Source organism: Cygnus atratus, chromosome 1 (assembly GCF_013377495.2).
Source record: "Cygnus atratus isolate AKBS03 ecotype Queensland, Australia chromosome 1, CAtr_DNAZoo_HiC_assembly, whole genome shotgun sequence".
Classification (NCBI taxonomy): domain Eukaryota; kingdom Metazoa; phylum Chordata; class Aves; order Anseriformes; family Anatidae; genus Cygnus; species Cygnus atratus.
In genome coordinates, this window is record NC_066362.1 from 2613551 (window position 1) to 2628808 (window position 15258).

At 45.2% G+C, this 15258-nt stretch overlaps 1 long non-coding RNA gene across 1 annotated transcript; it reads right to left on the reverse strand.

Moving 5' to 3' along the window:
- Positions 1-8459: 8459 nt before the first annotated feature.
- LOC118258071 (uncharacterized) lies at positions 8460-15082 on the reverse strand. The gene is made up of 3 exons (XR_004781788.2): positions 14976-15082; positions 14066-14177; positions 8460-9006 (listed from the first exon to the last, which is right to left on the reverse strand). It is a non-coding gene; the product is annotated as an uncharacterized LOC118258071 (long non-coding RNA).
- Positions 15083-15258: the final 176 nt, after the last annotated feature.

The window sequence follows — 15258 nt, forward strand, 5'->3', positions numbered from 1 at the left end:
TTCTTTTTCTTTTTCTTTTTCTTCTCTTTCTCCCTCTCTTTCTCCCTCTCTTTCTCCCTCTTTCTCCCTTTCTTTCTCTCTCTCTTTCTCTCTCTTTCTTTCCTTCTTTTTTCCCTGCCAGGCACCAGTTCCAATGCAGACTAAAGGGGCCATATCTTCATCTCTGTCTCACCTGCTTCCAGGTCTAGGCAACATCCTCATCCAGAGCCTGGCGAAATCAGTTCCCAGTGATATTCACGTGTCAAACTCCAGTTCCACCAGAGCATTGCTGTTTTTCTCAATCCCCAAAGGCTGAAGAAGGCAAATTGTTATTATTATTCAGTGCATTGCAGTAACTCTTAGGTGTGCCAAGCAGAATTACAATCCCAACCTGCTGGGAAGTGTGCAAACATATCTGCCCTCCACACTCCCTTGCAGTTCACAGTCCAAATGGACAAAACCTGTAATTTGATCTATGAAGGGACTGCACTGGAAGAAGTGTCAGGAGTTGCTCTTCCAGTTGACATAATCCAGTGTTTTAAACACAGAACCATCTATCTTTGCTGTGCCTCTTCCAGTCTCTTAGAATTAGAATTACTCTGAATCAGCGTGGTTGATTTATCCCTGTGACACTCTCATAAAGAAAATGACTGCTCTTCTTAAGGCAAACTGAATGGCCACAGAAAAACTACTAAACATCCCATCAACATTTTTCCTTCTTGGATAAGTACAGAGACATCTTCACTGGGATTATAAAGGGAATTATGACTATTAACAGTTGGGATGAGTATCCAGAAAAGCTGCCTGTTGTTGGAAATTGCCATGGATTTCAGTTCTAATGTAGCCTTGACTTCACCTAGTGATGTTGAGCCCCGAGGACTGTAAGGAAGAATTTAATCATATGGTTTATACAGTGAATTATTTCACTGTCTTTTAAAATGCAGCTGCCTCTGGGCTGGAGCATGTCAGTTCTGGGTATGCACATAGCTGCAGCAACAGCTCTACAATGGGAGGTGAAAAACAGTATAGGATTCAAGGGGAAAAACAGAGGCAGGACCAAAATGCAGGGCTTAAAATGTTAGTTCATCATCCAGCAGCTAGAGCGGGATCCCCTGGCCCTCTAAGTCTGTTCACAAGGTCTCTGCAAGGTAGAAACCTTATCACAAGAACCTGTTGATTTGGCCAGTATGTCAGCAGTATCTCTTAGGGGATGGAGGTATTCTCGTGGCAGAGCAGTGGAGCTCTCCAGTGGGAGATAAGGAGTGTTTGCTGTGTGAACGAGTGGTGGTACCAGCCCTGCATTGCCTGCAAGTGTAGGATGTGAGTCTCCTGCTGTGGGATATCAGGAGCTGAGACCTGTGGGTTACAGGTAATGCAGCTCCTTTTAGCAAAGCACCTACAGACTCATAATGTGCAGGGAAGTCATCTGAAATTGCATGAAGCACAACTGGCTCAAGAGCCAGCTTGGAAGTTATGTCCCAGAAGATGTCTTCCAGATTCAGAAAAAAATAAAATAATAGTAAAAAAAAAAAAAATCCTGCCTTGCCTTTGGAAAATTATCAAAACGTCAAGTATCTTCCTGGATTGACTTCTTAAAACAGTGTGGGTTGAGTTATGTGAAACATTTCCTTCCAGCCTTCGCAGAAGAAGGCAGGCTGGAGCTGGAGATGCCTTTCCCAATGTCACCCAGCAAAGCTGCAGATTCTGACTTCTTCCAGTGCCCGGGAATATCAGAGCTCCTGGATTCCTGTTGCATGTTCTGGAGGCCACATTTCCTCTTTGGATGAGGGAAACCAGGCTACTTGCTGGAAAGCTTTTAGCCTTACATCAGTTGCCATGTAGAAGATGCGGGATTTGTTGCAGCAAAATAGTCAGGCTGTGGTATTTACAAGCAAACAAGTCCTGGGGAGGGATTGCACTGACCTAATAAAGTGTGTGGGTGAACTTTCTGGCTCCTTCTCTCTTTTGGTGGAATTAGCTCCATGCAGTGCTTTGCAGTCCATTTCTTGTGGTCTGCATTTATACATATTTTATTACATAAACATACATTTGAAGTCCCCTTTGAAATTATTTCCTGCCCATATTTAAAACTCCACATCATACTAGGGCAACAACTGGATAAAAAATAATTGAAACCATTAAGATCAGCTTTTCTTTCAAAGGAAAAACCCATCATCACTGGAATGTGTCTTTTTCGAATTACACCATCCCTGGGATGCCTCCACAACTGGTGTGTTTTAATGCTGTAACAAAATTACAACCCATCGAGGTTTTCCAATGAGATGTAATGTTACATTTCTGACCACACAGGACCACAGAGACCCTGCAACACCTGACTTGCTGGCTTCGGCTCAAAACAGGGCTTACATCCACAGACTGCTTTTGGACATCAATTATGTTCCTACGTTTTCCCTAGAATTGCAATTGGATCTGGGACTCTCTGCCTCTGGTTTTCATCTTAGCCAAGAGCAGCAGTTATAACCCCTTGCTGCTCCTGATTTGACATGGAAAAGGTAACTTCAAGTTGGTGCTGGATGGACTGAGGGCTGCGTACTGACACCAAGTAAATTTTGGATGTCAGGTGATTTTCTTTCTTTCTTTCTTTCTTTCTTTCTTTCTTTTTTCTTCCTTCCTTCCTTCCTTCCTTCCTTCCTTCCTTCCTTCCTTCCTTCCTTCCTTCCCTCCCTCCCTCCCTCCCTTCTTTCTTTCTTTCTTTCTTTCTTTCTTTCTTTCTTTCTTTCTTTCAACAATTCTGCAGATCATCTGTCTGATCTCAGGCAAGTCTGCATGAGATTTAATATATTTGTGTCCGTATATCCTATGGGTTTAAGTGTTGTGATTAAAGATGGGATATAAATAAGTAAATAAATTGTCCAGGCTGATCTTAGATGTGCATATTCCCAAATACGATTTTGAAATGACTAATTCTCTTCTGCTGATGGGCAAGCTCCCTGTGCAGATATGTAGTGCATTTATACTGGACTAAATAACTCCTTTATAGATGCGTTTAATTTTGGTCCAAGCATGGCTTTTCCTTCCTTCTCTAGTTTCCCCCTGAAAAATGGTAAAACAACATTGCAAAACTATCGACACAGCTTGGTGCAGGTCTGCAGCTCGATTATGCCCACACATGCCCTACAGTAATCTCAGCCGTGCCATTGCAGGCAATGCTGGGACCCCCACTCCAGGCCCATCCCATGGGCAACACTTTTGAAAGGAGCGCATGTCCCCATTGACGTGCATTTCTAGGACTCCTGCCAGCTCTTTGTCCACTGCAGGAGCCTTGGTGGTGTTTTCCCACTGAAGTCCCAGCCTCCAGCCATGCCAAAAATTGCCGCATTCAGCAGCATGAGAGAACTCTTCCCCACTGCTTGCTCCCGGCGCTGTAGTTTGGTTTAATTACAGATGCTTCTGCTCCTTCTGAGCACGGGTCCTAATTAGATGTAAGTGGCAAAGAAAGAAACTGTAAGAGCTGCTGCAAGCCACTGCTCGAGAAATATAGCCTGGAATAAAAGAAATTGGGGTCATCACCTGACTACATTTTTTTAATGCCGGTTGTTGATTAGCTTGTGTTTACATGAGCGGCCACAGCTCCTGGCTCCATGGGAGGTTTTCAGCTCCTCATCAACGGCAGGAGGCAGTGAGTGCTGGGCAGCAGGCATCTCTTGATGTATTTATCAATTCATATGTTTTAATCGTCTGAAGGAACTTTGGGGCTCTCGGTAGTGATGATAAAATATTGATGATTGTAACACACTCACACATTACTACAATGATATGGGAGGAAACTGAGGCAGAGCCAGGTGAAGCAATAGTAATGAGATGTAATAGAGATGGTTTTGATGTTCAGCTCAGCCTATTTCCTAGTATGACAACGGGAAAATAACATTGTCTCACCAAGACATGCTCCTCTTCTGTAAAACCAGTCTTTTGTGCACATAAGAGATGCCTCTTCTCTGATCCACTTCCTCAACACCTTGCATATCAGGTCTGATGAACACTTTTCTGGTAGTACCATTCACTGCCAGCTGCATAAGACAAGCAACAGATCTTTTTCTACCTATGGCCCCAAGTGCTGCCCCGAAAGTCCTAATAAAGAACCCCTCTTCCCAGGACAGGGTATACAGCAATGTCTTTACCTCCCACAGTCACATAACTTGGTGGATTTGGAGTTGTGTCCTGGCAGATTTGTGCAGAATATGCTCATGAACTTGCTGCCCCCTGAACATTGCACTAGAGTGAGACACGAGGCTATGCCTAAGCTCTCTTGATCAGTTGCTTCAGACGACTGTGGATGCAGAACACCATGTGAGAAAAATTGTCCTTGGTGACCCAAGCAGGACTTCTTTTCTCTCTTCACTTGCATGGACTACAAGCAAAGAGCAGCTCCTTTTCTCAGAGTGCATAATCTGAGGTGTGTCATCACAGGACATGCTTTAATGCCATGCTTTGGTTACTGCCCTCAGCATAACCAAAACAAACAAATAAAAACCAAATAAACACATAGAAGCCATTTGTGAAGTTACACTGCCTGAAAACAAGGCTGTGGAAATCTTTGCCAAGGACAGTGGGGATGCAAGAAGTTTGTAGGGGCTTGAGGCCTAGTTAGGACATTGTAGGCTGGATGAGTGGTCATCTGGATGGTTAAATATCTGGCTGAGTGTCTGGGCTCAAAGGGTTGCACCCTGCCTGGAAGCTGGTGAAAAGCAGAGCACCAGGGCCCATCCTGTTTAATGCCTTTATCATCAAGGAGATGACATGCACCAAGATGGAGGGACATGAGCTAGGAGATGTGCCTGCGCCACACAGCGAAGCCTGGTGCAGGAAGGCCTCAGCTGGCTCCACCTGAGCTCTCAGGCCTTCCAGCAGGGTCAGAGGAGCGTAGGAAAGGACCTCTCCAGGCTTCCAGCCCATCCTCTGTTCAAGGCAGGGACGGTTCTGAATTTAGATCAGGTTGCTGAGGCCCTTGTCCAGTCAAGTGCTGAAAACCTCCACTGACAGAAATTCAACAGCCTTGGGGCAGCTGTCCCATGCTCAGCCACTCTGTGAAGAATTTTTTCCTTACACTTAACTGGACTTCTCCTTGTTGCAGCTGTCATTGTTGCCTCTTCTTCATTCGTTCTGGATCTGTGAGAAGAGTCTGGGGACAACGACAGGATCCGAGGGAATGGCATGGAGCTGGGACAGGGGAGGGTCAGGCTGGGGTTAGGGAAAGGTTCTGCACCCAGAGGTGGTCAGGCACTGGGACAGGCTGCCCAGGGATGTGATCACGGCACTGAGTTCAAGAAGCATTTGGACAATGCTCAAACATAGGGTTTGGTTTTGGGTGGTCCTCTGTGGAGCCAGGATTTGGACTCGATGATCCTTGTGGGTGCCTTCCAACTCGGGGTATTCTGTGGTTCTGTGATCCTATTTCCCCTGTAACCTCCCTTTGGGTAGGGGGAAGCAGCAATCAGAAGAGTCAACACATCTATAATGGTGCTGCTCTGCGGTGTGGATGTATCTCAGGTGGTTTGACCGATGTCAGGCAGGACCCCTGGGGCAGAACTGAGGACCAGGCCCTCTTCTCCAAGCCTTGGCTCAACAGGCACCATCGCCCAGTGACTTTCACTGAAGTCAACAAGCTTCCAGGGAGGTGGGAGTCTGCCTGACAAGAACAGCTTGCAAGAGGACGGTCTTGATGAGAAACAGAGAATGAGCCAAGCTAACAAAGAATTAATTGCTACTAGCACAAAAAAAAAAAAAAAAAAAAAAAAGTCTGCTGATTCCTATAGCTGAGATATTATAATGCCACAGGCACAAGATAAGAATCATTGTTGCATACAGACATGGATGCTGTGTGGGTTTCTATCTATGCGATAGTCATAAGTTTAAAAAATTTATTGATTTTATAATTAAGGAACTCTGCAATACATAAAGTTAAAAGCCATGCAAACATACACAGAGACCACATAAAGATAAACAAACATTTAGATTTAACACAGCATAAGTGCAATAATCACCCATAAATGTAGTAATCACCAACTGTTTAATATAGATCAGTAGCAAACAAAAGAATAGATGGAATGGAAATTATTATTTGTACTAGAGGAGCTGGAGAGGCCACAACCAGAATCACTACTCTGTTTTGCCAGGCAGCACCCACACACATAATGAAAGGCAGTCCTTGGTGCAAAGAGCTCCCAAACTAAGACCAGACTTGAGAGGAGCAAGAGTGGAGATAGAGACAAGCTCCAATCTCAAGGTCACCAGCCTGCCGGGGCAAAGCTAAGCCCTCCTGATCCATCTCCACCACACAGCGTGTGAATGAGATTAAACTGGCAGATGGTTTTATTTCAGGCATATAATAAAATTGTCAGAAAAAAATGAAATTTCTTCCTGGGCTGTTTCGGCAATGGTAAAAGCCTGTGACCATGGGAGACCTGAGTTTATGAACCACCCAGCAGCAGGTACACTGGTGTGTGTCTCCATCTCTCCTTCGGTGCTTTTCTGCTCTTTAGAAATCATGAAATGTTCACTGAGCAGGAACAGTGAACAAGGTGTCCCAGCAAGAAGCCCACATGGTCATTTTTCTCCTGCTACTTCAGTCACAGGGTGGGATTCATCTCATTTAACCAGTGATGTTTACATTTAAGAGACACATCTCAGCCTCCTTTGCTGCTCAGCGGAAAAATGTGAAAACTTTTTAGCCTTTTGGGGAATATTCAGACATTTTTTGACAGTCGCTGGGTGTTAGCTGGGGAACATCTGGAGCAGGGTGCTGCCCAAGGTGGGTGCCAGGAATGATCACCTTGTAGGTGAATGACCCACACACAAATCTTCTCTCTTACCAAAGCCAGCAGAAATTTGGAGAGAGCTCTCCCACCTGACAGGACAGCAGCATGCAGGGCTGCAGGAGGGATGAGGAGTGAGACAGACTCAGCCTTGGCCACCACATTTTTTTTTGTTTGACCCTTCTTTCTGCTGCATGGCGCATTTTCTTTGCATGGTGCAAGATGTTGCCTGTTGCATCTTTAGTATGACCTTCTGATGAGCCTTTCATGGTTCCTCAAGCTCCTTGAAAATTAAGTCAGTTAATTTATCACTTTAAATTACTTCAGAATCTTAAAACCATAAGAAAAAGCTGTATTTTATTTCTCCTGCTGCCCATCCTCCCTGCCTCTGCTCTAGAGAAGGCTGCAATCCTAGGACATGTGGAATATATTGAGCTTCATGTTGTCCAATTACCCCAACCATGGGCAGATTTTTCAGAAATAAAGACAAGTCCTGTAACTTTATAATTAAATGTTAAAAGCCCTTGATTAAAGAGCCATAAATCAGTGAGCAGCCTTTAAATTTCTATAATGTCTTATGTCCTGGCATGTACCATTTGCAATCATAACCTCATTTGGCTGAAGTGGTAAGAAACATGTACCTCCGAATATTGGCCATCAGCTGCTGGTCCCCTGCTAGGTAAAGGGTAATAGGGAAAGGATGAAGGCAACTCTTAAATCAGGCTAATAAAGATGTACTGGCAGTACATCCCTTGGGTACTAGGGCTTGTGTCCAGAAGGAAATGGTATTTCTTCAGCTGTCCTGGAAAATGCCTGCAAATATAACCCTGCTCTGGAAAAAACCCAAAATCTCGTGCCTGGTCTATCAGAACGTGCAACAGTTCTATTTGGGCTGGAGTAATGGATGAAGCAAGGCTCACCTCTTTCACTGATCCTCCACTGCAGGTGAATTTAATACAATGCCTCAAAATGCAGCAGGGAATTTAATTATTTGGAAATGATGTGAAGGAAGGGAGGGTCAAACCTACTGGATAATTTATTCATTACTAATATTTCCAGTGGCTGTAATTGAGGTGCTCTTTTAATTGTCCAAGCCAATCCAAAAAACAACTTTTCTAATAATGGCTTCGAAAGTAACTGTCATTCAGCTGTATAAACCTCTATCAAAGCTGGCTTTTGACTGGCTGATGGTATCACCCACTGCCTTGACTTTATTTTAGCTTATTAAAATTGATCCTAAATAAACCTGATATGCCCCAAATTATTTCCCTTAAATTAATTTGAATGCAATTTGTTCTCTGCTAGATATGCTGCCATGTTGAATCTTGCAGTGCAAACACAAGTTTGTTGGGTCGCTCTAATTAATTTGATTTTGTATCTCAGCCCTCCTACCCGTCACCAGCACTAAATGGAATTATTTAGAAATAACAGAGATAATGCTGGCAAAATAATTTGCCATGACAGGACCAAGGTTTGCCTGTATAGGAGAAAAAAAAATATACAACACGTTGAGGTGGTTTATTTTTGATTAAATATTTCTGCTTTGCCTTGGCATTTATCTTTCAGAGACAACCCCAGATCAGACAAAACGCATCACTCCATTAACATTATCTCTCTGTACATTTGAGTGGGGCTCCCAAGATAACAAAGGGTTACAACATGCGTGGCCAGCTTACACTTGCAGCGGCTTTTATTTCTTCAGTGGAGATTTGCACAAAAGGTGTTAGGAGGTGGGGAGGGATGATGCCAAGTCGCTTGGGTGAGAAGTCAAATGGTTTCAAATAGATGGAGCTGAGCTATTTAATTCAAGGGCCCTAATGCAGACATCGGTGCCAGTAGCTTTACAAAATGACCGGGGTTTACAGACAGAACATGGGGTCATCTTATTCAAAGGCTCTGGCTGAAGTGCTGAGCAACTTCATGAGGCAAAGACAGCTCTTGCATCTGGAGAGTTGCATCCGGATGGAAAGAGGAGTGGGAAAGAAGTAACTGCTGGTGATCGGAGACTTGGGAGGAGGTTGGGATGAAAAGCCCCCTTAAAAGGGCAAGTGATGGTTTGGGAGAGTGGTGGAAAATAATTAAAATATTCAGTCGTGCCCCTTTTTTGCTTCAGTTGAATGAGAGAGATCTTCCCAAGAAGTGGTGAGGGAGAAAACCTGAAAGGTGTTTTCTTCCAGCTGATGTCCATGGAGCCTCATTAGCCTGCAGAGCTCATTGCCAGAGAGAGCAGAGAGGTGGAAATCTCAGCATGACTCTGAAAGGAAATAAACATTGGTGATGGGAACATCCGTAGGAGTGTCATGGAAAGTACGGAGGTGTTCCTCTACAGAGGGAAAACCTCTTGTGTGGTGGCCCTAAGCATCCTCAGTGGCCATGGCTGAAGGCTGAATCTGTCTTCACAGACCATTATCCTGAGCTGCTTGGCAATTTTTGTACACTCAGAGGTGAAAGGAGGGCAAGAAAAATAGTTTTATAGAAGAAAGCAAGTTATAATTTGCACTCCTGAGATGTTACACCGTCAAGTTATGGAACTGCAAAGGGGTCACAGCTCTTTGAAGTTACCTTACAGCAAGGTCCGTCTTCACCACAGATAAATTCACTTGGCACAGGATGGCAACAAAGCTGATTTTGTATAGGTCCTACCAATAAATAAAGCAGGGAAGGCAGCTGTCCTGTTTTTAACAGTAGGACTTAGAATGGATATATGCTTATATATATTTATTTGAAGCCTTAGGGAAGGACTGGTTGAATACGCCCCACTTCAGCATTAAGATGTGAATGTTGAGGGATGCTGTATAAAGGAACTAATGGCATCATTCTCTCTGTAAATTCAGGGTACCAGGGTGACCACACACCAGTGATTTAACAGGCGATATCATTCATGGGGGAAATGGCTTTTACTTCCCCTTTCTGTTTCTCTTTCTTCAGTTGTCTTGCTCCACTCCCCCCCATTTTCTGTCATTTCTCCTTCTGTTCTTCCTTTCTGATACCATGGTGATGAAGCTGACATATAAGAATAGCTATTCTTCACTGGGGTTCCCACAACATCCCTATATCAGCTTATGCTTCTCCCCCTCCCCGTCTCCCACGTTCACTAAGTGGGTATCTCTACGTGTGCTGCCAACCCCACATGCTAAAAAATATGGGCTAATCTCCCTCCTTCTCCTTCCCTCCCGTTTCCATGCAATTGTATAAAAAGTCATGAGTTGAAACAAAAAAAAATCATAACTGCTGGGCTTGCTTTGCTGCCTCTTGTGTGTGTGTGTGTGTTTCTTTTTTTCTTGTTTTCTTTTTTTTTCTTTTTTTCCTTTTTTCTTTTAGCTTGGTGTGCTAACAAAACAAACCTGTTGCAACTGTGCTGTCTATCCACGCCTACCTCTGGTTTTGGGGCAGTTTCAGCCACATTTGACAGCCAGCCAGATGATCTTCTTCCGAAAAGTTTTGTGGAAGTAGGTGTCTGGGTAGCTATTCTTTGAGCGAGAAAAATGCCAAAGCTACGTAGGAAAGCAGCTTTATAAATACCCCTAGTTCAGAAGTAGCTTGGATTGACATCAGCAATTAGCGGCGAGGTTCAGGAGGCTGGAAAGTAGGTGTCCCGCTTCCTTTCCCTGCTCTCTGTCTGAAATGCCTTTCCAGATTTATCACCACCTGCAAGGCGTGGGCAGTTCTGGGTCTTCCTGGGGCAGTCTCTGTGAATCCGACCTGGCTCCTGTCCTCTCTCCCGTGTTCATGGTACCCACAGGAGCATCTCCTCCCTGACCTCCTGAGAACCCAGTGACCAACGTCACAGAGAAGAAGCATCAGAGCAGTCAGCCCAACCCAGGCTCTCAGATCTGAAATTAAAGCCTTAATCTCTGGATTTGGCCCTTCCCGTCTTTAGCCTGTCCCGTTTTCCTTTGGATTTCCTCTGATTCAAGTACTGCATCTCCCTGGCAGGATCCAGCAGCCCCTCTCATGTCCTGTGCCACACGTGTTGGCATCGAGCCTCCTGCTCTCTCCTTCCAGGTACTCTCCAGCTCCTCCTGCATCGCCCACTTTCCTCCACCTCTTTTATCAATTTCTCCATCTCATCCCTCCACCTCTGACACCTTCTCACTCCTTATCCTTCCCTGCTTCTCTCCAGCCCTCTGCAACAGGGATTGATTGCTCTTCTCCCTTGCATTGTCCTCCAAAATAAAGAAAAAAACATGATTTTGTCTGACTGCTTCTGGTTGTAGCACTCCACCTGCCTGCTTCCATAGCATTTCCCTCACCCGTCTCCTGCAGCTTGAAGTAGCCCTTCTCATGTGCCCCCCTCATTTAATTCGACAGCCCCAGCCTGTGTTTTATATTCTCCTTATCATTATGGCCTGACTGCTCCCCTGGCTCTCATTTCACCCTGCCTCCGTCCATCTGCCCCTCTTCTGTGGCCATCCCCCTTCTGTTTTCTTTGGACAAATGACAGCCTGGGTGTGACCGGCGGCGATAATGGTCGACAAATATTTGAAGGGAGAGGAAGAAAAATTGTTCCTAGGGGAGTTTCAAGGGGGAGGGCAGGGGGAGAGTGGAGGGATGGCTCCTGAGTCGGTGGGGGGAAGCTGGGACAGGGAGAGCGTGGATGGGATGGGAAAATGGTGCAGATGATGCTGTCACCCTGCGTGCATCATAAATCCAGTCCGGGTGGACAGGCGACATGGGAATGAGCATCTTTCTAATCCCAGGGTCTGCCTGGAAAGAAGGATGGGCTCTACCTGCACTGGAAATGTAGAGATGGGGAGGGATGAACAGGAGCAGGGGAACTCTGGAATAACTCTGGAAAGCTCCTGGTAACTAACCTGGTGACCTAGTGTGTTAATCCAGATGATAGTTTGACATGAGATAGCTGGTGTAGATGTTATTCACAGAAATACCCTACTAAGAAATCCACCCCCAAAAGCACACCTGAGAGGGTTGGCGGGGAAGCAAAAGGACTGGCCAGAAGTCATGCAGCAAACCAGTGGCCTCAAATTTGAGACCCCAGGGGTCTCAAATAAGCCAGTGCACAAGTCCCAAGTCACCAAAGACATGCTTGGCCAAGGAAAAATGGAAGAAGGGTTGGATGCATCCTCTTCAGGGCTTTTTTCCCCCACCTGTCATTGGGAATTGGGTGCAGAGAGGTTTGGGCCAAAGGACAAGGCAGTGGCTGGTGGCCAAATGGCAAACCCCTGCTTTTCCTTGTGAACCTCTTCTTATCCTGAAGGGTTTTTCATAGTGTTTCTGTCTCATTTTGTATCAACATCACCCTTCCTGAGGCTGGTAAAACTGCTGCAAAGCTGATAGCATGACAACCCTGACAGCCAGCACCCAGACAGGGAACTGCCTTTTGGGGCAGAGCTGATCCCATCCCTTCTTAGGGTGTCAGGAATGCTAATGCACAGCATTAAAACAACTCCTAATTAATTTTACCACCTTCCAAAACATGATAAAGACATCCTTTGTCAGCAGCAGGGGCAGTGACAGCCAGCCGGAGAGCCCAATTCTTTCAGGTGTCAACAGAGGGGGAGAGGTTACTCAAATCTCCAACGCCTGAAAGACTGCAGGGCACGGAGAGTGGTGAAAAAAGACCTGGAGGAAGAAGCTCTGCAGCCAGCAGCCCCTTCCCTGGGCTTTTTTTTGGGGAAGATTTCGCCCTGCTGCGGGGATGTGCAGGGCTGCCACGAAGCGCGGCCGCTGCAGGTGGCGCTGCAATGTAGGGATTGTGCTCGGCACAAGCCCCGAGCCAGAGCAAGCGGCTCCTTGAGCAGCTTAAACCCCGAGCTGCTTTAACAAACTTATGAAATGGCGGGGGGGACACCAGATAAACTTCTTGCACAACCCTCTTTTTCTTTTTCTTTTTCTTTTTCTTTTTCTTTTTCTTTTTCTTTTTCTTTTTCTTTTTCTTTTTCTTTTTCTTTTTCTTTTTCTTTTTCTTTTTCTTTTTCTTTTTCTTTTTCTTTTTCTTTTTCTTTTTCTTTTTCTTTTTCTTTTTCTTTTTCTTTTTCTTTCTTTTTTTCTTTTTCTTTTTCTTTTTCTTTTTCTTTTTCTTTTTCTTTTTCTTTTTCTTTTTCTTTTTCTTTTTCTTTTTCTTTTTCTTTTTCTTTTTCTTTTTCTTTTTCTTTTTCTTTTTCTTTTCTTTTTCTTTTTCTTTTTCTTTTTCTTTTTCTTTTTCTTTTTCTTTTTCTTTTTCTTTTTCTTTTTCTTTTTCTTTTTCTTTTTCTTTTTCTTTTTCTTTTCTTTTCTTTTTCTTTTTCTTTTTCTTTTTCTTTTTCTTTTTCTTTTTCTTTTTCTTTTTCTTTTTCTTTTTCTTTTTCTTTTTCTTTTTCTTTTTCTTTTCTTTTTTTCTTTTTTTTTCTTTTTCTTTTCTTTTTCTTTTCTTTCCCTTTCCCTTTCCCTTTCCCTTTCCCTTTCCCTTTCCCTTTCCCTTTCCCTTTCCCTTTCCCTTTCCCTTTTCTATGCTCTGTCACTGGGGGGCAGTTGAGTCTTAACGCATGTGGCTGTACACCCACAATAAAAATAGATGTTTTCTGTGATCTGAGGCATTGGGTGTTGTTGGAAATGATCCCTGTGTGTGGCTCGGGTAACAAGGCATGAAATGAAAGAGGGGTGTGCTGTTTGCCACCGTGCTGCTTGCTGGTAGAGGGCTGAAGTGATGCTGGTAGCATCCGGGACACTGTGAGAAATGGGGGACCAAAGGGTGTTTGGGGACAGCAGCTGGGGGAAACAGGTCACTGCAGCTTGGCTGCATGAAAGCAACTTGCTTTTGGCTCTTCCCAGATGATGCTGAGGGCAGCTTTGAAGCTGTCTGGTGCTGAGCCCAGCTGAGTTTTCAGGTGTCCAGAGGCACCCATGATCTCTGCCATCACTGCAGCCCTGGGTGAAATATCCCATTGACAACAGCGAGGTGAGCCTGGGTTCCCCTTGTCCTTGGGTCCTTTTTCTGCAGCTACTCACAATTTTTGTGGAGGGGGCATTTGGGTTTTCCAGCCCTAGCCCTCCTCCAGCCTCACTGCCTAGTTCACAGAAAGGCCTATAAATAAAGTCTCATTTGTCACTCCTGTATGAACCCAGGGATATATCGATTCATGTCATTGTCTTAAGAAGTGGAAATAGTTTGTATTAATTTCTTCCTCCCCGCCAGATAGTGGGAAGTAATCCCGGCGTATCCAGATTATCCCTTTTCAGCGGAACAGCCCGGTTTTAAAGACCAAATTTTCCTGAAATTTTCGTATGTTTTATTAAATGGAACTGCAAGCCAGACTGGACATTAAATAATACTGTGCTGTTCACAACAGCAGTGATCTTTAGAGGTTACTAACCTGCCATTGTATCTTTCAGATTTCTCTCTCGCTCTTCCGTTGTCATTTTGCTGTGTTATTACTCTTCAGGCTTCACATAGCATTCATTTCTCTGAATGAAAACAAATGACTCCTTGCGAGAGGCAGGAGATAAAGAATAATAAATAAATTTTATGCACCACCTTAAAAAAAGGGCTCTGAATCCCCATCCATCCATCAGGAAATGTAAACCAGAGCTCAGGCAAAACACACACGCGCACACAGGCACGCGCCAGGGAGATAAAACTTGTTTTAAGGAAAACATGACATTGTTTAAAAATAAATATCTCGGAGGATGCAAATAGGCAGCCCCCGGCCCCCGTGTTTTGTGGCATAAATTTGAGATAATTAAAAATACAAAGCTTGGATTAATCCTTGCTTTCTGTGAATGGCAGAAGCCGTGGGGAAGAGCGGGAGCCCTGCTGTGCTTGGTGCTGTACAATGCACCTCCGAGGGGCAAGCCCTGCCTCCGAGCACGGAGCTGCTGGCTGCAAGCACTGGGACCCCCTTCACCACCCAGCCCCGCACCCCGCTGGATGCCTCCATCATGCATAGGGTTTGGGGGAGCAGCAGGAGCACCCCTAGGATTTTCCCCTCCCTGTGTTGATGTGAGCATGGCCAACAGCCCCACAAGCAGAGGAGGGTTTCCCATTTGGATCCCTCTTTGCTCGCCCTCTTCGCTGCCCATCATCACAGTGTTTGGGCTCCCCGCACTGCCAACACCCCCTGAGCATCTCTTCCCTTCCCGAAAGCTGCTGTGCTCTGCTTTTGGCTGGAGGGGAGCCCAGGGTCTGCTCCGTGGGGCAGCCAGGCCAGCAGCCGGCTGGACACGAAACTCCATCACTATGCACTAACAGCCTTCAAAAAAAATAAAAATAAAAATAAAAAATACCATTCTTCCTGCGGCTGCCAGGAATTAAGCGAAGACCCGGAGAGCAGAGCAGCCTGCAGCTGCTCTCTAGGATTACTGCTCACCCAAGCTGCGGGATTGATCTTCCTCTGAGCCCCCCCATGCCCGCTCTGAGGGGCTCCCCTCCTCGTTTTGTCCTAGCAGGAGGAGAGAGCAGGGCACAGGGTGGGGAAGGAGGGGAGATGAGGATGCCAACCAGAGCCGAGGTGCCGGGAAGGGTTTTTCTGGGGATGGAGGAGCCAGCAAGACGCGTTTGATTATCCCC